The sequence below is a fragment of the Callorhinchus milii genome, unplaced genomic scaffold (genome assembly GCF_018977255.1).
Source record: "Callorhinchus milii isolate IMCB2004 unplaced genomic scaffold, IMCB_Cmil_1.0 Scaffold4, whole genome shotgun sequence".
NCBI lineage: Eukaryota > Metazoa > Chordata > Chondrichthyes > Chimaeriformes > Callorhinchidae > Callorhinchus > Callorhinchus milii.
This window is the reverse complement of record NW_024704745.1, coordinates 60,414,141-60,441,568: the sequence shown is the minus strand read 5'-3', so window position 1 is coordinate 60,441,568 and position 27,428 is coordinate 60,414,141. Positions and strand designations below refer to the sequence as shown.

General features: G+C 42.0%; 1 long non-coding RNA gene across 1 annotated transcript; it reads right to left on the bottom strand.

The window, feature by feature from the left end:
- Window positions 1-217: 217 nt before the first annotated feature.
- LOC103172614 lies at window positions 218-25,816 on the bottom strand. The gene is made up of 3 exons (XR_486983.2): window positions 25,797-25,816; window positions 24,435-24,506; window positions 218-318 (listed from the first exon to the last, which is right to left on the bottom strand). It is a non-coding gene; the product is annotated as an uncharacterized LOC103172614 (long non-coding RNA).
- Between the last annotated feature and the right edge of the window lie 1,612 nt (window positions 25,817-27,428).

Below are 27,428 nucleotides of genomic sequence, written 5' to 3'. Positions count from 1 at the left end.
TCTCTGGTTAGATGTTGACCAGAAGAGTCAGCAATGGCCATGGCAAGGGCCCCACTCCAGGCATCGAATTGGGGCCTCACTACAGGTGCCGATTTAGGCCTCGCTCCAGGCATCGCTCATATGTAAGTTGCCTAGATCCCTGCTTGCCACCAGAGGCCTCGAGCCCAAGAGCTCCTGCCCTCTCTTGCTCCACTCCAAACAGACTCCGATTGAACCCACTCGCCAGGATTGTAAAACACAGGGTTTTTCCCCGTTTTTGCAATCATGTTTGGCAACCTCTTCACGATTCCAGCCTCTAGCCCGGCGCTATTTTAGGATCTGCAAAAAAAAAAAGGCACAATACAAATGTAATTTGTTGTTGTTGTATTTGACAAGATGAAGCACAGATTATTAGATATTCTCTAAATGTCTGGAATCAATGGGAAGGACACCAGATTTATTAGGAAGCAACAAGCAGTAAAAGTTGATAATGAGTTCATAAAATGAGCAAAGATCAGAAGAAGAGCAAGGAAAGGATGTGTTAAATCACCTAATCTTCTGAACCTGTGCCCTGCATTCATTATAAAATAGTCTGGATGATTTATAAACTGGGTTCAAGATGAATTAAAAATATGGGAAGTAAGGTTTTCAGGAAATACTGATTTATGATATAAAAAGAGCAATTACAAGAAAATGTAAACCCCGCAAATTTGGATTATGGATAAACAATAAAGTGCTAAAAAGGTAAATTCACAGCTCATTATTCCATTGCTTGGAATATTACTGCTGGAATTTCAAAGTTGGAGTATTGTGTCCAGTTCTGGGCATCCCATTACTGAAAAGACAGCACAGCCGTAGAAAAGGTAAAGGCATCGATTTACTAGATCAGGGTGGTCCAACAGGCAACACGCAGACCACCTGGTCCAGCGGGTGATTTTATGCGGCCCGCAACCATTTCCACCATTCCAACTTCCGCTCCCTCCCTCCCTGGTGAACGTCCTCCCAGGACAGTGGCAGGAGCCGGTGGTTGGGAGTTTTCAGCTCTCAGAGCCTTTACTGCAGTCTTGTTGAGAAGACCAATGCGTCGCTTACCAACCATCCTTAGCAACCAACCGCAGGCTCCTGCCACTGCAGATAGTGAACCGCAGGGAGAGAGAGGAGTGAGAGAGCGTATTAGTGTTCAATAAAAATTTGTGTTGTTTACTTCATTAACTACTTTGTTTGAAGAGCTTTCAGCTCATGTGGCAACTCTGCTCTAATTCTCCTAAAAATATTACATGCTACCAATTGATAACAGATGGCAATACATTCACTGAATGGAAATATAATGCACTATTTAAAAACTAGTGATCTGCACATACTAGGCCCAGGAGAATTGGGTAGATTTTGTAATGTCCTTAGCCTTAGACATACAATAAGAATTTGTTCGTCACTCAATCACATATCCTTTTCTTGTCATTATGGAATGTGGGACATCCTTCTGATGTGAAAAGCGCTATACAAATGTAATTTGTTGTTTATCACACAGGTAAAGGTAATTTAACCCATCTGGTCTGTACTATTGCGAGCTTCCTCACTTATGCCATATACTCCAATCATATTCCCATCACCCTTTAATATTTTTCTTAAACTATTTATGTAATTTATTTTTAAATGTTGTTATGGATTCGGCTTCAATACTCATTCAATTGGAATCCCATAGCAAAGTAGTTATCACACTCACCTCGCAAGCAAGAGGTTCCGGGTTCGATTCCTGGGCAGAGCAGAACCTTAGACATGTTTCCTTACTCCACACAGCTCTGTTTATCTTGCAGTAAGTAGGAACCCCGTTTAGTCGGTTGGCAGATTGCTTTCTGGGGTAATAATCCTTAAAAATAATTGGTCACTCAATCCACACTTCTTTGTGGGACACTGCTGAGTGCAATTGGCTGTCACGTTTCTCCCACAAAATACACATTCAATCCACTTTACAGTATATTCTGTGAAGAGCTTTGAGACGTCTCAGTGACCTGATGAGGCACTATATCAAATGCAAGGATTATTATTATTACTTGTGCTGAGGCATTCCGTATTCTAACATCCTTTTCTATAAAACATTCTTCTAACCTCCCCTTTTTATTTTTGAGAGTAATTTTACATTAAAAATATTAGTCAAAATGAGGCAACATGATCACCTGAGAATTTAAGAAGTATTCTCATATATAACTATGAACTAGACCAGAACTCAAATCATGACAATTTTCAAAGACAACTGTTTTGTCCAGGGCCCCAATCCAAGACATTGATAGTTATACAAAATTGTAAAATTGACTTGCTTTTACAGTAGTAAAGTTCCAGTGTCGAAGAACTGGCAAAACTCTGATTATACATCAACTATTGGGGTCAACCACTGAGATCAACCAACCAACTAAGAAATCAACAACTTGCATTTATATAGCACCCTTGATGCAAGATAACACCTCGAAGTGCTGTTCAATCAGGATTGTGGGATTAAATTTTCACTGATTCTAGTATCTGCTTTGACTTGCAGATAGATTCTTGCTATCTATGGGCAATGTGCCACCAAAGTCCATTGATATTCTTGAAACATGATATCATTAACTATCGATGAGCCGTAATTGGTGCCCTTTCTTATCAAAATCATCCTCTAAGTGACCCAATAGGGAAACAGTACACCTTCCTATCCATTTATGCAAATTATAGATAGTCAGTTACCCCGCCAAACTGTTTCAATCCACACTAGAGTCAAACTTGATGGCACCATAAGTATCAAAAAAAAATTTAAAATGTGTTTAAAGCACTACTTAATATATTTAAAGAATATACAGGCATAAAAAACAAAAGGGGTAACCGTGGCAGTTCCAAGAGTATAGTTCAGTAACCTATGAGTCACAAGCCAAAAAGGGCTAGAAGGCAAAGTATTCAAGTGTGAGCAATGTTATCGGTGCATCTTCAAATGAGAGTTAAAAGCTGAGATGAAATATGAACTGCTAGGAAACTATTATGAAGGGATGAGCAGAAAATAAACCCAGAGTTCAGCAAATGCTCCTAAAATTAAGAAATACAGTATGACAAGAAAAACAAAGCTATCTGTAAACAATGTCTTGAGCAGAAACAGTACGGTTGACAAATATGCTGAAGTACCAACTTCTATAGTAATAATAATAATGCATTTGATATAGCGCCTTATCATGACTTCAATACGTCTCAAAGCGCTTCACAGAATATACTGTAAAGTGATTTGACTGTACATTTTGTGGGTGAAATGTGGCAGCCAATTGTGCAGTGTCCAACAAACAGTCATGGATTGAGTGACTAATTTATTTTTCTGAAAGATTTATTACCTCTGGAAAAGCGATCTGCCAATCAACTAACAACCGGGTTCCTACTTACTGCTTGGTAATCAGAGGCGTGTCGAGTAAGCAAACATGTCCAACATTTCACCCTGCCGGAAATCAAACCTAGGTCTCTTGCTTGCGAGGCGAGTGCTCTAACCACTGAGCTACACCATAGTGAGGTGGAATGCATGAAACTGATTGGTTTGAATACTTTTAAGAAATTCTCTTTTAACAAATTAATGAGAAATCCCTCGTGAACAATATGGTTTCAGAGTAAATTGATTTCGCTTGTTGCAATCTCACTCTTGATCAAAAAAGAGTGATTTTCTCAGTCCTCAGTGCAAAGTTAGAACAGTAACTCTTGACATCTCTAGAGTCCTCAAGATGGTACTTACCCCTCACTGACATGATGTATTACATCAGGTGTGAAAATACACAAAGATGGGCTCATGATAAATTAACATTTGTCTCTATTTACAATGCCTATACAGCGAAGCAGTGTTGAATTCTTTTTTCTCATTGTGATCAACAATGTATTTTTTTGGAAATTACATCACCTCCTACAAAGTGGTTAATTTTCCATATCAGCATAATTGGACGGTGTTGGATAAATGGTGTGTTATCTACAGGTTTAAAAATACTAATTCAGTAATTCTGTCAATAAAGAGTGATCATTTATCCACCTCTGGACCACCTCTATAATCATTGCAAACATCAACTGACTTGATCACATCTCATCACATCTCTATGTTTGGATACAAAATTGTAAAAACAGAAAAGTGGTAAGCTAAGACCCATTTGTCACCATCAGCAAATTTAAGTATTCTGCAAAGCCAGAAATACAATGGGATCTTTCTTTTGTATTGTGGAAATCACATGTAACCACTAGGTTGCAATTTGTGTGAATTGTGTAAAGTCATGTACAAAGGGAAGTAGTAATTACATAATGAACCAGTTAAATATTTATACATGGTTTAATATTTACAAAAAAACTTCAAAACTGTTTGTGGAATATTGCTGTGTCTTAATTGGCTGCTTTGTTTGCCTACAAATCTTCACAGCAGTTGACAGCAATTACCTGTGAAGTACTTTGAGATGCTTTGACTTTATATGTGTTATATATCAAATGCAAAGTTATTAAGGATTATTATAAGCTGTCTAATAGACTCTACAATTGTAACCCGCTTTGCAAGACTATAGAGGTTTGTTTGCTTCTGGAGTCAATGTATTCAAAATGTTACAGATTAGTGCACTTGATACATTGCCAGAGTCTACTCTGGACAACATTGGGGAAATGCAACTGAGCTGCCAGCCTTGTTCAGTGTTATAATCTTGAATAGCTCATATATTTTTATTTCTTTACTTATTGTGTTCTCTCCTGAAGGCATTTGACTTTTCTTTTTGTTTTTTGGAGCGTCAATTGCCCTCTGGATACTTCACTCAATTACTTATGCAAATTACTCATTGAGCCATGACATTGAGTATTGGCAGCCAATTTGTGTGCAGGAGCATCAAAGCTAAACTCAAACCTTTCCTCCTCTGGCATCAGCATATGGACACCTTCAAGCACTGCCTAATTTCCTTCCTCTCTAACCCAGACATTGTATTATAATTACAGCATTAAGCTGTCTCCAGCTGAACCTTGCTGTGCTGCCAATTTTTATTAAAAAAAACATCACGACCATCTGGGAGAAAGAATCTGAAAACTTGAGGATTTGGTATAAACAAAGCTTTTGGTATGTTTCAGAAGTTTGCAAAAACAGTTGATTTTTAATTCCTCTACTTGTGGTTAGCTGATAAAAGAATATAGCTAGGCTATAGTCCGTGGAATTGCCCAAACACGGAGAAATTAAAAAGATTAAAAAACATTCAAACTCAGAACTTTGTCAGCGCCTAAATGTTTAAACAGAATCTTTCACTTTATCTTTTCTATCTTTCTGTTGAATGTCGTGTCACTGAACTTGGTATTTTACATCCAATACTTCAGTGATTAGAGTCGAGGCTTCTCGAGTTGGGAAGACAAAACCAGTATCCTGTTTATATTAACAAATTTAATATATGCGCTTCTCAAAATAACTAAAATATTTAATGGACACAAGCATATATATGAAAACACCCCAAAGCCTTAACACACAAAATGCTGGCATGGTTTGAGCTGTCACAATCATCCCTTTTATTTTCTATGCATGTCTGTCATTTAAATATATTGAGTAGTGCTTTAAATACATTTTTGATATGCCATCATCTGATTAGCGTGCGTTGCAACAATTTGGCAATCCTCTTCATATCTATATGCTCCCTCTTGGTGACATCATCCGCAGACATGCGTGCGGATGACACCCAACTCTACCTTTCTGCCTCCACCTTCGACTCCAGGACCACTGCTGTCCTGACTGAATGTGTGTCAGACATCAAGTCCTGGATGAGAGCTAAATTTCTTCAGTTGAACTTCAACAAGACCGAGGCTCTCCTAATTGGCTCTTGTCAGCGCTTCCTCATCTCAGGCGCTGACAGCATCACCATCCATGGTTGCACACTCCACCTTGCTATGCCAGTCCGGATTCTTGGCATCTTATTTGACTATCCTTTCTACCCCACATCTGTACCATGACCTGCTCTGCCTTCCCCCACCTCCGCAACGTTGCCCAGCTCCACTACTGTCTCACACCGCAGGCTGCCGAAACCCTCATCCATGCCTTCATTACATCAAGGCTCGACTATGCAAACTCATTGCTTGTCGGCCTCCCCAACTCCTCTCTCCACATGCTGCGGATTATCCAGAACTCTGCAGCCCGTGGCCACTCCAGCACTAGGCTCCGCAATCTTATCAACCCCATCCTTGCCCGATTCCACTGGCTTCCTATCACACAGAGGACACAATTCAAGATCCTGGTCCTCACCTTCAAAGCCCTCCATGGTCTTGCTTCCCCTACCTCTACGACCTCCTAAACCCCTGCCATCCTGCTCGTTCCCTCTGCCTGCTTCACGTCCCCCGCCTCACTCACCCCACTATTGGTGGGCAGGCCTTCCTTCTGCCACTCTGCCCCCACTCTCTGGAACTCCATCCCACAGTCCTTCCGCTTCACCCCCTCCCTTGCCACCTTCAAGACCCATCTCAAGATCATCTTCTTCGACCGTGCTTTCGATCTCCCTGCTTCCCCCCTGCCCTCCATTCTCCCCAACCCCCAGGTCGGGTATGTAACTCTGTCTGCCCAGTGCCTTGGGACGTCTTCCCGATGTGAAAGGCACTATACAAATGTAATTATGTTATTGTTGTTGTTACAGGATAACTTACTATTCCAATATGTAAATGTGGGATTGGAAGTGTACCTGTCCCTGTTTGAACAACTGAGGGGAGGATCTCATTGGACCATAAATTACCATTGGGTACCCTAATTCAGTGGTGGTGGGGGGGTGCTCAATGCCCATAAAAGAACGAGCGCCAGGTGCTCGTGGCCGCTAGATTTTCTACCCAATGACAACAAAGGTACGTGCTCTGACTATTGATGAGTAGTGGTCAGAGGTTGATTCTTCATGCACTCTTACATTAACTTCACTACAAGTGGCTCCTAGCGTGTGTAGTTTAAGTGTGATTTATGTTTATTCATAGTTGTCTTTGTTGCTATTTATAATAACAATAATACTTACATTTGATATAGAGCTTTTCACGATGTCTTCTAGATGTCTCAAAGCGCTTCACAGAATATGTTGTAAAGTGAATTGACTGTATGTTTTGTGGGTGAAGCAAGGCAGCCAATTGTGCACAGCAGTGTCCCACAAACAGTCGTGGATTGAAAATGACCAATTTATTATTGTTTTTGTTTTTTGGAGGATTATTATTAGGCGTGTGGAGTAAGGAAACTTGCCCAAGGTTTCGCCCTGCCTGGAATTGAACCCTGGTGTCTCGCTTGCAAGGCGAGTGCTCTAACCACTGAGCTACAAGACTCCATTTAAGATTTAATACCGAGGGTTGTGGATTTCATTGAAGCTACAATAAAATTCTGTTGAGCTAACTTATCTGTATTTTAACTCAAGCTTTCTGTATAAATCAAATATATCAAATTTGTGGAGTCCTGTAGCTCAGTGGTTAGAGCACTCGCTTTGCAAGTGAGAGACCTGAGTTCAATTCCAGGCAGGGCGAAACCTTGGGCAAGATTGCTTACTCCACAAGCCTAATAATAATCCCTCCAAAAAAAACAAACAATAATAAATTGGTAATTTTCAATCTACGACTGTTTGTGGGACATTGCTGTGCGCAATTGGCTGACGCGTTCGCCCACAAGTATACAGTCAATTCACTTTACAGTGTGATCTGTGAAGCGCTTTGGGACGTCCTCCCGACGTGAAAAGCGCTATATCAAAATGCAAGGATTATTATTATTATTATTATTATTAAATAGGGAGGAAATATACAAACAGGTTCAGCCTAGGTCACAGCGGTGTAAAATAAACCTCTGATTGACTGAAGCTTCCTAATTTACCTTAATTTAAATAGCAATTGGTAGTAACAACAACAATAACAACAACTTGGATTTATATAGCACCCTCCATGCCAGACGGCATCTCAGATTGCTTCATAGTAATGGATCCCGGGGCTGAGCCAGGGGGAGGAAGGTGACCAAAGGCATCTTCGAAAAGAAAGGTCTTCAGCCGAGACCTGAAAATAGGAGAGAGGCGGCAAGGTGAAGGAAGGGTGTTCCTGAGCTTTGGGGCGTAGTGGCTGAAGGCACTGCTGCCGATGGTAGAGCGGAGGATTCGGGGAACAAGGAGGAGGCCAGACCCGGTGGAGCGAATGCAACGGGCACTGTTGTGAGGAGAGAGGAGTTTAGAGAGGTAGGGGGGTGCAGAGGAGTGGAGGGATTTGAAGGCAAGAGTGAGGATCTTGAAGTCGATCCTCTCTAGGACAGGCAGCCAGTGCAGTCTGGCAAGGACTGGGATAATTGGGGAGCGGAGTTTGGTGCGGGTAAGAATGCGCGTGGCAGAGTGTTATATAACTTGGATTTTATGGATGAAAGTGGAGGGGACACCGGCAAGGAGGGCATTTGAATAGTCCAGCCGAGAGGTGGTAAAGGCATGGACCAGGGTTTCAGTGGCTTTTGGAGTGAGGTATTGGCAGAGATGGGCAATGCGTCGGAGGTGGAAGAAAGTGGTGCTGGTGAGGGACCGGATGTGGGGGAGGAAGGATAATTGGGGGTCGAACCTGACGCCTAGGTTCCGTACGGTTTGGAGAGTTTTAGGGGGAGGTCGGGTAGGTGGAGAAGGTGAGAACCATGCGATTTTAGACGTTGACGAAAGCCAAAGAGTATGGTTTCCATCTTGTCAACATTTAGCTCAAGGAAATTCGTGCTCATCCAGCTCCTGAGGTCTGACAGGCTAGCTAACAGAACATCAGGGGACTGGGGGTCGCAAAGTGAGGTGGATAAATAGAGTTGGGTGTCATCTGCATACATGTCTGCGGATGACATCTCCAAGAGGGAGACTATAGATTAGGACGAGGAGGGGGCCAAGGATGGATCCTTGGGCTACCCCACAGGTAATTGGGTGAGAACGGGAGGAAAAGCCGTTTGTGCAGATGCACTGCTGGCGGTTCATGAGGTAGGACTCGAAACAGGCGAGCGTGGTCCCACTGAGGTGGATGACGGAGGAAAGGCGGTGGAGGAGAATGGCGTGATCGACTGTCGAAAGTGGCGGAGAGGTCGAGGAGGACAAGGAGGCAGAGGGAGTCCTGGTCACAGATAGAGAGAATGTCATTTGACACTTTCACAAGTGAGGCCTCTGTACTGTGGGCAGGGTGGAAACCGGACTGGAGGGTTCGAAGAGGGAGTGGGAGGAGAGCTGTGCGTGGAGTTCATTTGCAACAACGCGCTCTTGGACTTTGGCGAGGAGGGCAAGTTTGAAATAGGGCGGTACTGGCTGGGGTTTGAGGGATCTAGGGAAGAGTTTTTAAGGAGGAGGGTGATGACAGCAGTTTTGAGGGAGGCAGGGACTGATCCAGAGGAGAGGGACTGGTTGATGACATCAACATGGGCAGAGAAGGGGGAACTGGGTGACCAGCAAGTTGGTGGGGAGGGGGTCGAGGCAGCAGGTGATGGGTTTCATTGAAGTGATGGTGGGTGAGAGGGAGGAGGGAGAGATGGGGAGGAAGGAATGTAGGATGAGGGTCGTGATAGGAGCTGATGATGGGGAGGGTGATGTGACAGAGAGGGGATGGTGGTGGGTGACAAGAGGCAGGAGGATGAGGCTACCTGAGGGATGTTATGTATTTTGGTTGAAAAGAAGTCCATGACCTCCTTGCACTTGGCATTAGATGTGAAGATTGAGGAGGCCTGGCGGGGCGCACGGAGGAGTTAGTGAGTGGTGGAAAAAAGGACTTTGGGATAGTTTTTTGCTCTTGACAAGATGATGTTGGAGTAGAAGGCCGTTTTCGCGCGGGTCAAAGAACGGCAGTAGCTGTCGTCGGGGAAGAACTCATCGTCAAGTTATACCTAGTTATAGGGACTTGCATTCATTAGTGAGGATTGAACACAGAGCCACTCAGTGCATTGTGAGGGAGAGCGAACCAAATCATGGGTGTACATATAAGGGTGTTAGAACCGTCTCAGAGCAGAGAAGCGAGCTGACCCACTGTTTGTTACAAGTCCCTCCAAGGAGCAACTCTGCTGCCGGCTCAAACACCTAGTGTTTTATCCCCTTGTGAGTGTCACAGTTTCACACTCACACAATACATATTCATACAAATGATAAATTTTCATGTAAATCAGACCTCCTTCAGACAGCAACATCACCATCCTTTAACAGTTCCTGCTTCCTGTGGAGTGTAAATGACTGAAAGAATACCATGCAAACAACGAAGGCAATATTCTAACAGACATCAGTTTCCATTCAAACATATTTGCAGGTTCCCTGGTCCTGACGTCACCACTGCCACAGTCATCAGACATATCTTTAATTGTTCAGTTTCTTATAGGGGCAGAAAAAGTGAGACACCTCACAATTTCATAACCAGGGCAACAAAAATGAATAGATGTGCAGGAGAATCCTTTTTTATCGGTAAGTTTTTAAGTTGCTGTTTTTTGCACACGGTCAGTTGTTTGGATTTGGAATGTATTGCCTGAAAGGATGGTGGAAACCGATTTGATAACAACGTTTAAGAGAGAAGTAGGTAATTATTTGGGAAGCACAAGTTTGTAGGCCTATGGGGAGAGGGATTGATTTGGATAGCTCTTTTCAAAGAGCCGGCACAGACACAATGGGCCGAATATGCTGCATACTCGACAAAGAAAATATTGGACTCATGCATTCTGTTATGCATGAGTCCAACATTTTCTTTGTCGAGTATGCAGTATATTTTGTGAAGCGCTTTGAGATGTATCGAAGACGTGATAAGGTGCTATGTCAAATGCAAGGATTATTATTATGCTTGTGGCTTCTTTGAGTGGACCCTCCAAATTAGTGCTAATTAATGGGCAAAGTTGCACTGTTGACTCATGCCCACTGGGAACTGAGTTTACACTACTCAAACTTGTATCACTTCATACCTTTCCAGCAATGATGGAGAAGAGATTTGAATCCCTTGTTTCAAACTAGGACCCCAAAGGGGAAAGTCTGAAAATCTGCTTCACTATTCCCCAATTATCTCCTTGGAGAATAAAAAGTTAATACTACATTGTATATGGAAGCTGATGGTGCATTCTAAGATGTTATATGCTTTTGGTCCAGTTTATTTATAACCTTAATTATCAGAACATGCTTGTTTTATGTTCATATTATACTACTTGTGGGTTAATTCTCTGATGGTTAAATTTATTGGCTTTGGTGCAATGAAAACATGATGGTACTTTCATTTCTTAAGCTCTCACAGCGGAGTGGAAAATAAGATGTATTCGCCTACCAAGCTCGATAAATTTACTGAGGATCAATTTACTGAGGATTAGAGTCAGTCCCTGGGCCCCACAACATAACAGCAAAAGTGTAATGATTTTTTTAAACAAAAATGTAGAATAAGGATGAAACATCTACCGAAGAGTTCTGCTTATAATCGTCAATCGTATTCAAACTTCAGTTTTACAGGTTATGATATCAAAAGAAATGTGGAAATGATTTACCACTTTGTAACTCACTACAAGCTCTCTGTTGCTCTAAATTTAGCACCGTAGACAGAATTATGTGAAGAACTGTTATGTAACCCAGTATGTTGCTTTATTAAGAATCCATGTAATGTCCAAGTACCTAATAATAGAAACAAACAGATCTACTATGCTGAATATTTTTGTTTGGTATCAAACTGTTTTGTAGAAACTATAGCTTCTGCCAAAGCATGTAAAATGCCCTGACCTGTATTACTAATTTGTAACAATAGATGTCACATTTCCCCATTCTATATCTGTTTGTGTTGTGTTAATCTGTTATTTAATCACTTGTTTACAACATGTGGCAATATGTTATTGAATGCTTGTCAGATTAATTATAAACTTAGAAATGTAAATGTGTGCCAAGTATTTTGTTACACAAGTTGGTTATTATGCGCATCAAATGTCTTTTATAAATATATAATTTACAAATTTTGTACATCCTCATCAATATTCTGTATGAATGTTCTGCACTGAGTTAAAGAAAATAAACTGGGAATCGACGACTCGTTCCAGGGCCTTGGAGAGGAATGGGACATTGGAGATGGGGTGATAGCTTGAAAGTAAGGATGGGTCCAGGGAAGATTTTTTGAGTTTGGGCTGTTGACAGCTGTTTTTAGGGGGGTGGGACCGGTGCTAGTGGATAAGGAGAGGTTGTTAATGTACGTTAAAAGAGGGGCCAGGAGGTCGGGAGTGGGGATGGGGTCGAGCAGGTGGTGAGCTTCATTTTTGAGATGATGGAGGTGAGGGAAGAGAGGGAGACAGGATCGAAGGTGTATAGGGAGGGATGGCTGGGGGCAGGCGTGGCGGGGAGGTGGCAAAGGAGTAGCAGTGGATGGAGGAGAGGTAATTAAACAAATCCCCTCGATTTTGGATTAGAGGAAGTCCAACATCTCCTCATAGTTGGAATTGGAAAAGAGGATGGACAAGGCACAGAAAGGTGGACGGAGGAGGTGGATAGTGGTGGAGAAGTGGAGCCTGAGATTGTCCTTGGTCTCTAAAATTATCTTGGAGTAAAAAGAAGACTTGGCAGAGGCGAGGGCAGAGCAATAAGACTTGATGTGGTCAAGCCAGATCTACCGATGACTGTTAAGTTTAATTTGGTCCAAGTGTGTTTGGGAATGCACTGGTGTCTTGAGGGATCGGAGATGAGATTGATGTACAAGGGGGAATTAAGGGGGAATATGAGGCGGTTCGGGAGGTGAGGATGGCAAGGGAGCCAAGGATGGAGGAGAGGGAATTGTGGAGAAGAGAGAGCGAGGAGGGTAGGTCATTGTGAAAGAGCCAGTGGGGCAGGAGTTCAGATGACTCCAGGGCAGCAGAGAGGGAGTGGGGGGAGATTTTTTTCCAGGGGCCTTAAGGGAAAGTGATATAATAAATAATCCTTGCATTTGATATAGTACTTTTACATCTTCTAGATGTCTCAAAGGTCGAGGGTTTGACCATGGAGTGGATGTGGAGGGAGAGGTTGAGGGAAGAGAGAAAGGAGGAGAAGTCAGCAGAGGTAGAGAAGGAGGGGGGTGAAGTGGAGGTTGAAGTTGCCTTGGATGAGGAGGTGTTCGGAGCAGGAGGTGTTTGCTCCAGGCGTTGATTCTGGCCTCGATTCAAGCCCCACTCAGGTGTAAGTCACCTTGGTCCCAGTTCCAGGCATGCCTGCCATGGGAGGCATCGAGCCCAAGAGCTCCTGGCACCCCTGCTCCACTCCGATCAAACTCTGATTGATCCCACTTGCCTGGATTGCGAAAACAGGGTTTTCCCCCTGTTTTTACAATCATGTTTGGCGACCTCCTCACCACGGCAGCCTCCAGCCTGTCGCCATCTTAAAATTAGATATTTTGATATTTGATATTTTGTTTAAAAAAATTGGCAAATGATTTGTGAAGTGTGTTTGCTATTAATTCCAAACAAGTAAATTGTTGTGTTAATTTCCCAAACTGTCAAACTGTCCTTATGTCAATTGTGTCAAACTGAAGAACAGTTTAACATTGTCCACTGAGATTTGAATTTAGGCTGTTTATGGACTCATCCCACAGTACCTTTGCCTCACTCTTTCCCTTGCCTCCTTCAAGGCCCCTCTCAAGACCCTCCTCTTTGACCGCGCCTTCGATCACCCTCCTACCCCTGCCCTCCACCCTTCCTGATCCCAACCCTCATCTCGGGTTGAAATCCCTGACTGCCAAAGTGCCTTGGGATATCATCCCGAAGTGAAAGGTGTTTTACAAATGTAATTTGCTGTTGTTTTCTGTTAAGCCAATTTTACTTCAGAACTTTAACAACTCCCACGGACATAGTGCTAGACAGACCAGACAGATGGATGGATAGGCAAACAGAAGGCTTGGATTTAGGACTGAGTTTGAGTCCTTGAGGTATTGGAACGCACTGCTCTAATGCATTTGCCCTTAAACAACCCTCCCCACCCCAATGTTATTCTTATTTCAATTTAACATTTAGAAAACATCATCACCAATTACAATTTTTCATAGCCAGCAAATTTCTGAAATGGAGCAAATCTATCTGTAATGTAGTTATGTAACAGCAAAAGATTGTTTCATTAGAATGGATTATTTCTCGGTTGTAATTCAGATTTAGATTAGCCATGGTTAAGCTTCTTTCTAATGCTGTTCTAGGTAATATAAAGGACATATTGTGAAAGCAGTCCCAATCTATGCAATACATTTTCAAAAATTCTAGATATTCTCCAACTGCCTTTTAGTTTAACATCAATAAATCATATGGTAAATTAAATTATTCCTGTCCTTAATCCACATTAAGATCAAGATTCTGCAATCTATTGTTTCAAATTACATTTCTACTTATTTGCAATCTTAGGCTTAGCATTTACAGCAGAAAAGCATTAATTCGCAAATAATGAAACGTACCAATTTAATAATAATAATAATAATCCTTGCATTTGATATAGCGCTTTTCACGTCAGGAGGACGTCCCAAAGCGCTTCACAGAACACACTGTAAAGTGAATTGACTGTATATTTGTGGGCGAACGCGGCAGCCAATTGCGCACAGCAATGTCCCACAAACAGTCGTAGATTGAAAATTACCAATTTATTATTGTTTGGTTTTTTTGGAGGGATTATTATTAGGCGTGTGGAGTAAGCAAACTTGCCCAAGGTTTCGCCCTGCCTGGAATTGAACTCAGGTCTCTCACTTGCAAAGCGAGTGCTCTAACCACTAAGCTACAGGACTCCACAAATTTAAATTTAAATGCGGCTGGCACATCAATAACGTCAGTGCAGATACTGAGAGATGTAACACATTCATTTTGATCTTTGATTTAATATGTACCTGAAGTACAAATGAATCCCTTTATTGTTTTTAAGGAACTTCAGCTTAATAGCAGCATTAACAGGAGGTATTGCACACAATGTTTGAAGATGGTTCCCAGAGAATAAACTGGACTCTTTAGAAAATCCTCCACTTTTTAGTTTCAGGTTTTCTTCGCTTTTTGTTCAGGATCCCACATCATCATGCAACATTCCCTGAACAAGGAGAGGAGCAGGCAAACTAACAGCGTGGTTCTGAGTTGATTGATTAGATATTGATTAGGGATTAGATTGATTAGGGCAGCAACCCTTCCATCCCACCCCCTGCCTTCCTCCCCTTCTGAAACCAACTCCCAGCTCGTGCCCCAAATCCCTGATTGTCCAGCGCCCTGGGATGTTCTTCTGACGTGAAGGGCGTTATACACGTGTAATATGTTGTTGTTGTTGTTGAGGCACTGACATCACAACAACAACAACTTGCGTCTTGAAGCATTTAATAATAATAATCCTTGCATTTGATATACCACCTTAACATGTCTTCTAGACATCTGAAAGCACTTCACAGAATATACTGTAAAGTCAATTGACTATATGCTTTGTGGGCGAAACGTGGCAGCCAATTGCGCACATCAATGTCCCACAAGGAGTCGTGGATTGAGTGACCAAATTATGATTATTATTATTTTTTTGAGAGATTATTACCCCATGAAAAGCGATCTGCCAATCGATTAACAATAGGGTTCCTATTGACTCTAGGTAAATAGAGGCAGAGCCTGACACCTTCCAATTTCTCCTGCCTGCCTGCAGTATTTCCCCTACTGTACAGGACCAGGTAACCTCAGAAACTCACACTTTGGGGAAATGCGTCCAACCATGTGTAGGTAGCATGCGTGGAACTTTGTTTGGTTTGGATATTCTTAAGCATGATGATGGGTTTCCGCATGTATCAGACACTCGGTTGACAAAATTATCTGAAAGACAGAACCTTTGAAAAAGAGGTATGCCACTGTTAAAAGATATGGAATGTCATCTTGGATTATAAATTAAATTCCTGATTTGGAGCTTGAACCTCCAACCGTCTGACCGAGTGGCAGGACTCCCAACTAGAGCTAAGCTGACACCTATGTTTTCTATGGTGTTTCATTTTCCCCATTTCAAATTTTGTAAATTACTGATTTTAGCTTCATTTTTGGACTACAAAATTTAAAGGAAATCTTTTTCTCACACTTGAAATCTCTTGTACATACTCACTCAAATAATGCAAATTATCTGCCAAAGAAAAAGATGTGTCAAACTTGAAGTGATGAAATTCATCAGTGTCATCTCAGTGAAAATCACATATGTTAATTTAGACTGTTCTCACTCCCTGATAATAAAGAATGAAGTTCATGTACATGGGTGCAGATCTTAAGTACTGAAGTAACTTCTAAATATTACTCTTAACAAGTGGCAAATTACCCCTCGTCATAAAAGTATTACAGATAAGCTCTTAAGTAACTAATGCATATTAGTTAGGCTTTAGAGGTCTTTTCCTTCTGAAAGTAATGAATTGGTTGTAATGTATCTGAGTGGGCTTTCATGCTTATGCCTGAAAACGATGCTTAGTATGAACTATAGTAGTTCAGTGGTAGCATATGATAAAGTAGTCAGAGCTTAAACTTTATTTTAAGTCCAATTAACACTGCATTAATACATACATTTTCCCACTTCATTTTTTAAAAAAAACATATTTTGTGATGAGGTTTGTTCTCATCGGGAATAAAGAATGTTAGCATTGGTGAATTTGTAATATAACTCAATCCCTATAATATAATTCAACCCCTTATAAACCTGTCCGTTTTCCTCACTCAGCAGGGTCTGGCCTGCTCCACGTACCCTGCCCGGTCCACCATCAGTAGTCGGGCCTTCAGCCTCTCTGCCCCCACCCTTTGGAACTCCATCCTACGTTCCTTTTGCCTCACTCCCTCCCTTGCCTCCTTCAAGGCATGTCTCAAGACCCACCTCTTCAACCATGCCTTCAGTCACCCTCCTATCCTCCCTCCCACCACCCCTCCCTTCTCAGGTTGAAATCCCTGACTGTCCAGCGCCTTGGGACATCCTCCTGATGTGAATAGTGTGATACAAATGTTATTTTGTATTATATGTGAATCAAGTGTGTGTTAGTAAGCTTCTTTATTTCTCAATTCAAACACTCAAAAATCCACCTCCAAACCACACACTTTATCCCATTCCCAATATCTTTTTGTACTTCCTGCCTTTCCTCTTATTTTGTTAATTGTTAATTTAATTTAGAGTCCTGTAACTTAGTGGCTAGAGCCCTCGCCTCGCAAGCAAGAAAACCTGGGTTTGATTCCTAGCAGGGCGAAACGTTGGGCAAGTTTCTTTACTCCACACGCCTCTGAGGAGCTATCAGCTGTTAAACCTCTTCCACCCTCTCATTATTTGGTTACCCACTGATTAAGTTGGTGAGGGTAGCGCATAAGATCCCCAGATAAGTTCACCAACACCACAACATCATCTGCAAACAGAAGTGCTGCAATTCTATCAGAATGACTGAAAGACACATCTAGTCTCTCTCTCGATACCATCAATACATGGTTACTCACTTCATGGCTGTTTTTGGGGCACTGATCTGTGCAAATTGGCTGTTGTGTTCACCCACAAAACAGAGTCATAGCACTTTCCATCCTCTTTAACTAACCCCCTCCCAGCTTGGGTGGTCAGCCAGCTGTACAAAGTGCTTTGAGATGTCTTCCCGACATGAAAGGTGCTATATAAATGTAAATTATATTATTTTCAGGTATTTATTTCCAGCAGTGTATGCTAAAAAGCTTAAAACATTTTTACAGTTTGGGGCACACTTACTGAGAGGATGTCTTGTAGAATACAAGTAGGAGTACTACCGTACTAGGAGTACTACAGTCCTCCTCTCTGTGATTGATAAAATAATTTCCCTTTATAATACTTAGATTGCCACAAGGAGCAAAACATTATAAGAAGCTTTATAACAAGCTATAACAAGCTATAAAGCCCCAGCACTGGACACTTGACACTGGAGTGTCATCTTAGCCTATTTGAATTTAAAGTCCTGACGTGGGGCTTGTACCCACAACTTTCAGACTCAGAGATGAGTATGCTACCGGTTGAGCCAGGCTCATATGATTCAGTTACATGGTTCCATTTCATAACATATTATGCAATTTGATATATAGGGGTTTAAAACTTGGTCATAAACATGATTCCTTAATTGAGAGATCCAGTTGAGGACCCATTCCTGTCACTGGAAATATGTCACAAACAATGCCAACTCCCGGGAACTCCATTGCAAAAGTAGTTTGGATCAGGGGCAGTTCCCAGGTACTTATTTTATACCAATTTAGAGTAAACAGCTTTTTTTTGTGCTATTAAAAGCAAACCTTTTGAGCCAGTGTTTGTGAATTGAATTATGTTCTGTGATGATGAGTTGTTATGACGTATGTCTACTTTTGTGTGAAGTGCTTTGAGATGTTTTACTCTATCAAATGCAAGGATTATTATTTGACTATCAGCCAAGCCCTTTCCTAGTGTAGCATTCCACTGTGCACAATTTCAGTAAAGGTCATTTCACTTCTATAGTCAAGAGTGCTGAAGCAGATTGTAATGTCTCTGTTACCGTGGCTGAGATCAGCTAACTTTACACAGATCATGGTTTGAACCTAGAATCTTCTATTACTGTGTGGCTCTGTTTCATACTAAGCAGCACATTTAACACTGAATCATCAGGAGAGCCATGCATTCAGTTTAAAGAGGCAGAAAGCACTCTTTATATGAAGCATTTTGGTAATCCATTGCAGTATCTTTTCATGCTGCTGAATTGCTAAACTCAGCATTTGGTGATATGCCAGAAGTACAATTGTTCCTGGTCTGCTCACATGTCCAATGATCAGCTCAGAGTAACATAGGGAATTCAGCAGATGTGGGAAGAAAATTAGTAATTTGGTACAACAGAACCTTTGCAAAAAAGACAGTAATTCTAGATTATGTTTGAAGTACTTGGACGAGGGAACGGGTGGGAGGTAACGGAGAGGAATGGCAAGGCAGGTAAAAACACTGTTCGGTAAAATGGCTCGGTCCCTTATGAAGTCCTATTCAGAGAGTAAACTGGTTGGAGGAAGCCCCGCCTAATAAAGATACAGCCACCCCTCCATCCCCAGAATAAACAAAATCAAGTTGCATTTATATAGCGCCTTCACGTGGGGAAGTGTCTCGGACCACTTAAAGGGGAGGGTCAGACTGTCAGTGAATCCACCAACTTGAAGCCATGAAATATTTTGAGGCCAGTGTGGATCTGAAGCCATGGTTCCACAAGGTAGATGGGCCACATATTTAAGATTTTTTCAAATGGCAGTAGCTGTTGAAGGACGGCAAGGTTGGGAGCAGTGCTAACCTCCTTCCAAGTAGGCTGATGTCTGCAACCGGATCAAAGATGAGGGATCTTTTAAAGCTTAAACAATTAGAATCTTAGAAATGAAACACAGAAGAAGATCATTTGGCCCATGGAGTCTATGCTGTTGCTGCCTCCAAACATTGGAGTAAATTACTCTCATCCAAATTCCCATACTATTATATTCTTACTTCATCTTCAAATATTTATCCATTTCTCTCAAATGTTGTCATGCTCTCAGCTTCAATGGCCATTTGTGGCAAAGCATTACTTTATGTTCCAAATACTCTGTGAAAAGGTTTCTTTTAGCCTTTCCATAAACTATTTTCTGTACAAGAAAATGTATATCCTCTGAGTATTTCATTGAAGGTATTAATTCTTCAATGAAACTACAAACTATACTAAATGCTATAGTGAAAAAAAGTATCACTGTGGATTGTAACTGGGCAAAGAGCAAATCTTCATGAAAGAGTATTTTGACAAACTGTTCTTTGTTTGCAAAAAGAGGAAAGACAGTTGGGATGTGGCCAGGGATATCAAATGATGTTATGATTCACATGAACACAATTTGCCTCATCCTGTTGTGCAACTTTCAAACAAACAATAAAACTGTAGAAAGCCAAACTCTGTTCCTGAAAAACAACACTCACTTTAGTGGTCTACAACTTGCATTTATATAATAATAATAATAATCCTTGCATTTGATATAGCGCTTTTCAGATCGGAAGGACGTCCCAAAGCGCTTCACAGAACACACTGTAAAGTGAATTGACTGTATATTTGTGGGCGAACGCGGCAGCCAATTGCGCACAGCAATGTCCCACAAACAGTCATAGATTGAAAATGACCAATTTATTATTGTTTTTGTTTTGGAGGGATTATTATTAGGCGTGTGGAGTAAGGAAACTTGCCCAAGGTTTTGCCCTGCCTGGAATTGAACTCAGGTCTCTCACTTGCAAAGTGAGTGCTCTAACCACTGAACTACAGGACTCCAAATATAGTGCCCCTCACACAGGGCAGCGTCCCAGAGTGCTTGACAGTGGCAGGTGGGGGGGGGGGGGGGGAAGGTCGGGTGACTGTAGGCACAGTCGAATAGGAAGGTCTTCAGGCATGACCTGGGGATGGGGATGGAAGGAGCAAGGCGGAGAGATAGAGGAAGAGTGTTCCAGAGTTTCGGGGAGTAGTGGTTGAGAGCGAGGCTACCAATGGTGGAATGTAGGGCACGAGGGACATGCAGAAGGCCAGAGACAGTCGAGTGGAGGCAGCAGCTTGTTGGGTAAGCAGATCGGAGAGGAAAGGAGGCACCAGGGCACAAAGGGATTTGTAAACAAGTGTGAGGATCTTGAAATCGATCTGTTCAGCAATAGGGAGCCAGTGGAGCCTGGCTAGAACTGGTGTGATGTAACTTATAAGAAAGCATTTTACATAATTACGTGGAGTTTCAAAGAGTGATATTGGCACAGAAACAGGCCATTGGGTCCTACTACTCTGTGCCGGTGTTGAGTTCCACATGAGCCCTGCTATTCCCCTTTCCTATACCCCTCTATTCCCTTATAATATGTTAATATTTTCTACCTCAGGTATGGAGGTGCTGACTGGAGCCAATCAGGAGAACCTTGGTCTTGTTGACATTCAATTGAAGAAAATTACGAGTCATCCAGGACTTGATGTCTGAAAGATATTCTGTCAGGACAGCAGTGGTCCTAGGCAGCAAGGGTGGAGGCAGAGAGGTACAGTTGGGTGTCATCTGCACCCATGTGGAAGTTAACCACATTTCTGCGGATGATGTCACCAAGAGGGAGCATATAGATGTTGAAGAAGAGGGGACCAAGGTCAGAGCCCTGAGGAACCCTGCACGAGACGGTGCAGGGGCTAAAGGAGAAATCTTTGTTGAGATGAAGTGGAGGCGGTATGAGAGGTACGACCTGAATCAGTCAAGGACAGATCCATGAAGGCTGAGGTGAGAGGAGAGGCGATGGAGGAGGATAGAGTGGTCAACAGTGTTGAAGGCAACAGAGAGGTCAAGGAGGACAAGGAGGCAGAGGGAGCCCTGGTAACAGATGGATAGGATGTCATTTGTCACTTTGACCAGGGCGGTTTCTGTGCTGTGTGGGGCACGGAAATCTGATTGGAGGGGTTCGTGAAGGGAGTGGCGGGAGAGGAAGGAGCGAAGCTGGGAAGCAACAACTTGTTCCAGGATGTTGGAGAGGAAAGGGAGGTTGCAGATGGGGTAGCAGTTTGAAAGTAGAGAGTAAACCACTCACCTCACAAGCTGGGTTCGATTCCCAGCAAGGCGAAATGTTAGGCAAGTTTACCTATCAGTAAGTAGGAATTGGTTGTTAGTCGATTAGTGGATCGCTTTTGTAGGGGTAATAACTCCTTCAAAAGAATATATTAATAAATTGGTCACTTCAATCCACCACTGTTTGTGGGACATTGCTGTATGCAATTGGCTGCTGCATTTCGCCCACAAAATAGTCAATTCACTTTACAGTATATTCCGTGAAGTGCTTTGAGACAACTCGAAGATGTGATAAGGCGCTAAATCAATGTAAGATTTATTATATTATTATAACTAGAAATTATGGCCTTCCAAAGGAATATTTGTGGAGTCCTGTAGCTCAGTGGTTAGAGCACTCACTTTGCAAGTGAGAGACCTGAGTTCAATTCCAGGCAGAGGGCGAAACCTTGGGCAAGTTTCCTTACTCCACACGCCTAATAATAATCCCTCCAAAAAACCAAAAACAATAATTAAATTGGTCATTTTCAATCTACGACTGTTTGTGGGCCATTGCTGTGCGCAATTGGCTGCCGCGTTCGCCCACAAATATACAGTCAATTCACTTTACAGTGTGTTCTGTGAAGCGCTTTGGGACGTCCTCCTGACGTGAAAAGCGCTATATCAAATGCAAGGATTATTATTATTATTATTTCAGTATTTAGAGCATTGGATCCAGAAGTGCTTTTGTTACAAGCATGAATTCTGTATACAAAAGCCAAGTATGTAAATATTTTGACAGTTAATGGTAATTGTATAAGAAAAAGCAAGGATATTATGGCACATCCATTATCAGTGAATAATTTGTATTGGCAACATTAGTTGCAAGGAATTTAATTTAGTTGTTCAATTCTTAACCCTTTCCGGTAACCTTTCTCAATATCAGCAGGCACTATCATTTTTTAAAGAGGTCTGCTCCTTTCTAGAGGAAATACATCTTTTTTTAATTAAACTACAGCAACATCACAGTAGAGCTCAATCCTGGCCTCTTCAATATTTTATGCATGCATACTTTGCAGCAAAAGGTCAGTCTGTTTCAGTTGCTAGCAATCTCACCTCTGAGCTACAAGAGTAAGTTCAAGCACCATGTTGGGATTTTGGACTCACAAGTCTAGAGTCACAAGTCTAGGCCAATAATCCCCTAATGAAATTGGTTGTTCTTGGCTGTTTGTGGGACATTGCTGTGTGAATCCTGGCTGCCTCGTTCACCTACAAAGTCCACAGTCACTACTCTTTAGGTTATACCTTGTGCAGTGTTTTGAGACATACTCCCGATGTGAAAGACACCACATCAAATGCAAGGATTATTATTGTTAGAAATCACTAAGAGCAGGAATCTTGGTTGATGGTTTTATCATTCAGTGTCCAGAGACACTGAGGCTAACTGTGGTGAGCTAACTGTGCTCCCCGAGATAAGGTTACAACAACAAATTAAATTTCTAGTTCTAAGGTTAAAACTTAACACAGATCTTGAATTATTGGATCTCCAGAACATCAGGCCTGCTGGCACATCACGCGGTGTTCTGCTGCACGTCCCCAGACGTACAGTCCACCATCAGCGGTCGGGTTGTCAGCCTTTCTGTCTCCACTCTCTGGAAATTCCATCCCAGAGTACTTTCACCTCGCCCCTTCCCTCACCTCCTTCAAGGTCCACCTGAAGACCTTCCTCTTTTACCTTGCCTTCGGTCATATGAATGATAAAAGATGCTCAGCCTTGAGGGCACTAATGCCTGGGTGGACAGAGCAATTGTTCACATTAAGGACAACCTTTCTCTTTTGTCCAACCATGTCATGAAGGTTTAGTGTTTGCTGTCCACTGAAAAGGGAAGCAATTGACAGGTAAGACCAGCAGTTTTTTTTAATCTTACTTTGTATCTCACTCAACATTTTTCTCCCTTAAAAGCCAAAGTTCTGTTTGGTAGTAACTGTGTCTCCATTACAAATATTCCGCAGCTCATACACCCAGTGCTGTAGATTTCCGCTCATTAATTTTAATTTGTGGAGCTGAATTGGATTCTCCGCAAACCAACTGAAATGATACGCCATGTCTTGCCTTAAAGCGCTCTAACCATCCGTTTGTGCACTCCAAATTTGCCACGCCTAATTGAGCTGCAAATTGATTTGCCTTTTCTGTAGGAATTGGACCACTTACTAGAATGCTTTGAGCTCTTGCCTGACGAAGCCATACCAAGAAACAGTTCTTTATACCACTGTGAATGGAGGTCCACATTTGTTTTCTATTCACATTGAATGTGTCTGCATTAATAGCACTGAGAATTTTGTCCTTATTGTCCAGGCACCAATTGAGGGTTGTTCTTGGAACATTAAACTTTTTTGGAACCATCGCTTTAGTCTCCCCTTTGAGCACTTCAAGTAGCAATTGCCTCTGTTCTAATTGAAAGAGTCTTGCTAATTGCTTTATTAACAGAATTCTTGCTCTGTTAACACCTACTTTGTTGGAGGTGCAGTTCTGAGATCTCTTGCTATATGTAAATTGACTGTGTTTGTTTACACAGTGGAGTCCTGTAGCTCAGTGGTTAGAGCGCTGCCTTGCAAGCGAGAGACCTCGGTTCGATTCCCAGCAGGGTGAAACAAGTTTCCTTACTCCACATGCCTGATAATAAAACCCTCAAGAAAAAAGAGCAATAACATTTGGTTATTCAATCCACGACTGTTTGTGGAACACTGCTGGGCACAATTGGCTGCCACGTTTCGCCCATGAATATACAGTCAATTCACTTTACAGTATATTCTGTGAAGTGCTTTGAGATGTTTAGAAGACATGAAAAGCGCTATAACAAATGCGATTATTATTATTATTACAAATACATGGTCACTATGCTTGATAACAATTATTTGCAAAGGGCTTTGAGAGGTGTTTTGGGGTTTATAGGTGCTATATCCAATGTAAGGCATATCTATGTATTCTAATAAAGATGTAATGTCTGTCTGTGTATGTGTCTGCCAAGAACTCAATAACCGATTGATGTAGAGACTTGATTTATACCTCATCAGAAAGATCTTGCGTCAGGGAGCGTCATGGGTCTATTTTTTCCAGGAATCTCCTAACGTTGATGAGCTATATTAAAAATAGATATCAAAAAATGCTTTCATTAAGTCTCAAAAAGATATGCACGGTATTCTGCAACAAAGTAGTGACAGAGATCACACAGAGATTACATACATCTGTATAGATGAAATTACTGTGTGTGTGTGTGTGTGTGTGTCAGTGCTCCCACTGAGGCCTCCCAACAAGAGTCCTCCCAACAGGATACCAATAAAGACAAAATGTCTATCTGTGTGTCAGGAATCCTCCCACAGGCGTCCTCCCAAAAGAATGTGTGCAAATACGTGAACAACAACAACAAAATTACATTTGTATAGCCCCTTTCACATCGGGAGAACGTCCCAAGGCACTGGACAGACAGAGTTACGGACCCGAGCTGGGGGTTGGAGTGGATCAAAATCACGGTCGAAGACGAGGTCTTGAGGTGGGTCTTGAAGGTGGCAAGGGAGGGAGTGAAACGGAGGGACTGCGGGATGGAGTTCCAGAGGGTGGGTGCAGAGTGGCAGAAGGCCCGCCCGCTGATAATGGGGTGAGCAAGGCGGGGGATGTGAAGCAGGCTGAGCAGAGGGAGTGAACAGGGTGGTAGGGTTTTAAGAGGTTGGAGAAGTAGGGGGGAGCAAGACCGTGGAGGGTTTTGAAGGTGAGGACCAGGATCTTGAAATGTATCCTCTGTGTGATTGGGTGTCATTGGAGTTGGGCAAGTATGGGGGTGATAGGGTCGCGATGTTAACAAGGGATGCTAACGAGTGCAATAGCACATTTTCTTAATCTTATTGGATAAAAATGCCTAAGAAGCAAAAATCAAGCCTTTCAAGGGCAAATACAAATGCCAGACGAATGAGAGATGGCTGATTAAATGAAACTGGTTGCAAGCGTAGCTTCAATGGGTACGGCTAGTTATTTATAACTTTAGAGAATAGAAGGAAAGTGTTGAATTTCACTCTTTGCAGGGTGATAGTTGTTGTGTTATGTTTGCAGGCACAATAAAAAGTGACTTTTATAATCAGTCCCAACGGAATTGTAGCTAAGAATTATTCCTTTATCAAAATTAAGAGTTTCTGAGTTTTAATGTAAGATAATGCAACATACGAGAAGCAGTTGGTAGGTAGAACAAAATGTGTTTTCATCAGATAAAATCACTTGGTCATCCTTTAGAATCTTGAGGTTAATTAAGGAATAAATTCCTTCAGCACAGCTTTGGTCTATGCTTTGTTCAGAAGAACAAATTTTACTGCACATAAAAATACCATGTATATATATTATGTTAGTGGATTCCTGTAGCTTAGTGGTTAGCGCACTCACCTCGCAAACGAGGACCTGGGTTTGATTCCCGGGCAAACCTTGGGCAGATTTCTTCACTCCACACACCCCTATTTAGCTAGCAGTAAGTTAGTCAATTGGCGGATCGCTTTCTAGGGGTAATAATCCCTCCAAAAACCTTTTAAAAAAAGAAAAATAATAATAATTTGGTCACTCAATCCATAACTGTTTGTGGAATTAGCTGCCGCATTTCACCCACAAAATAAACAGTCACTGCACTTTACAGTGTATTCTGTGAAGCGCATTGAGATGAGTCGAAGATGTGATAAGGCTCTATATCGAATGCAAGGATTATTATTATTATTATTAAGTTGTAACACCATGCATATCACTACCAGTATGGTTGCTAAACAATTGTGCAAACTTAAGGTAAACAAATCCCAAGGGCCAGATGAATTGCAACCGTGTATCCTTAAGGAACTAACAGGAACAGGAAGGGAGGAAATTACAGGAACTCTGTCACAAATCTTTCAGAAATCACTGGATACTGGAGAGGTGCCTGGGGACTGGAGAAAGGCAGATGTTACTCCTATTTTTNAAAAAAGGTAGCAAAAGTGACCCAGGAAATTACAGACCAGTGAATTTGATGTCCATTGTGGGTAAAGTTACGGAGACTCTTATTAAAAATAAGATCATGGAGCATCTGGAATGTAATAAAATGATAAAAGATAGCGAATATGGGTTTTATGAAGGGGAGATCCTGCCAAACTAATTTACTGGTTTTCTTTGACTGTGTGACAAAGGAACTTGATAAGGGTAAGGCAGTGGATATTGTATATGTGGATTTCAGTAAGGAGTTGATAACAGTTCCTCATGAAAGGCTGGTACTGGAAATAAAGTGGGAATCAGAGGAAATATCTTGCAATGGATACATAATTGGCTGACTGACAGAACCCAGAAGATGGTGGTACAGGGAATGTCATCAAGTTTGGACAATGTTACCAGTGGAGTTCCACAGGGGTCCTTTCATGTCAGGAGAATGTCCTAAGGCACTGAACAGTCGGGGATCAGGACGTGAGCGTAGAGGGTCAGGGTTGGAATTAGAGGGCAGAGAGCTAGGAGGGCTTCTGAAGGCACAGTCGAAAAGGAAGGTCTTGAGTTATGCCTTGAAGGAGGTAAGAGAGGGAGCAAGGCAAAGGGATTGTGGGATGAAGTTCCAAAGGGTAGGGGCGGAAAGGCTAAAAGCCCAGCTGCTGGTAGGGCGGGTCGGGTGAGAGACATGGCTGATCTTCTAACCTAATTCCATTTACCCGCCCTATCCCCATATCCCTTAATCCCTCTATCCTTTAGAAATCTATCAACCTCAGTCTTGAATATGTTCAAGGACTGAGCATCCACAGCCTTCTGTGGTAGAGAATGCCACAAATTAATTACCCTCTGAGTGAAGAAATGTTTTAACTCAGTTTGAAAAGGCTGACCCTTAATCTTGAGATATGACCCCTAGTTTTAGATTCTCCAACCAAGAGAAACAGTCTCACAGCATCTACCCTGTCAAGACCCTTAAGAATCTTATAGGTTTCTATAAGATCACCTCTAATTCTTCTATATTCCATAGTATATAGGTCTAGTTTATTCAACCTCTCCTCGTAGGTCAACCCCCCTCATCCCAGGAAC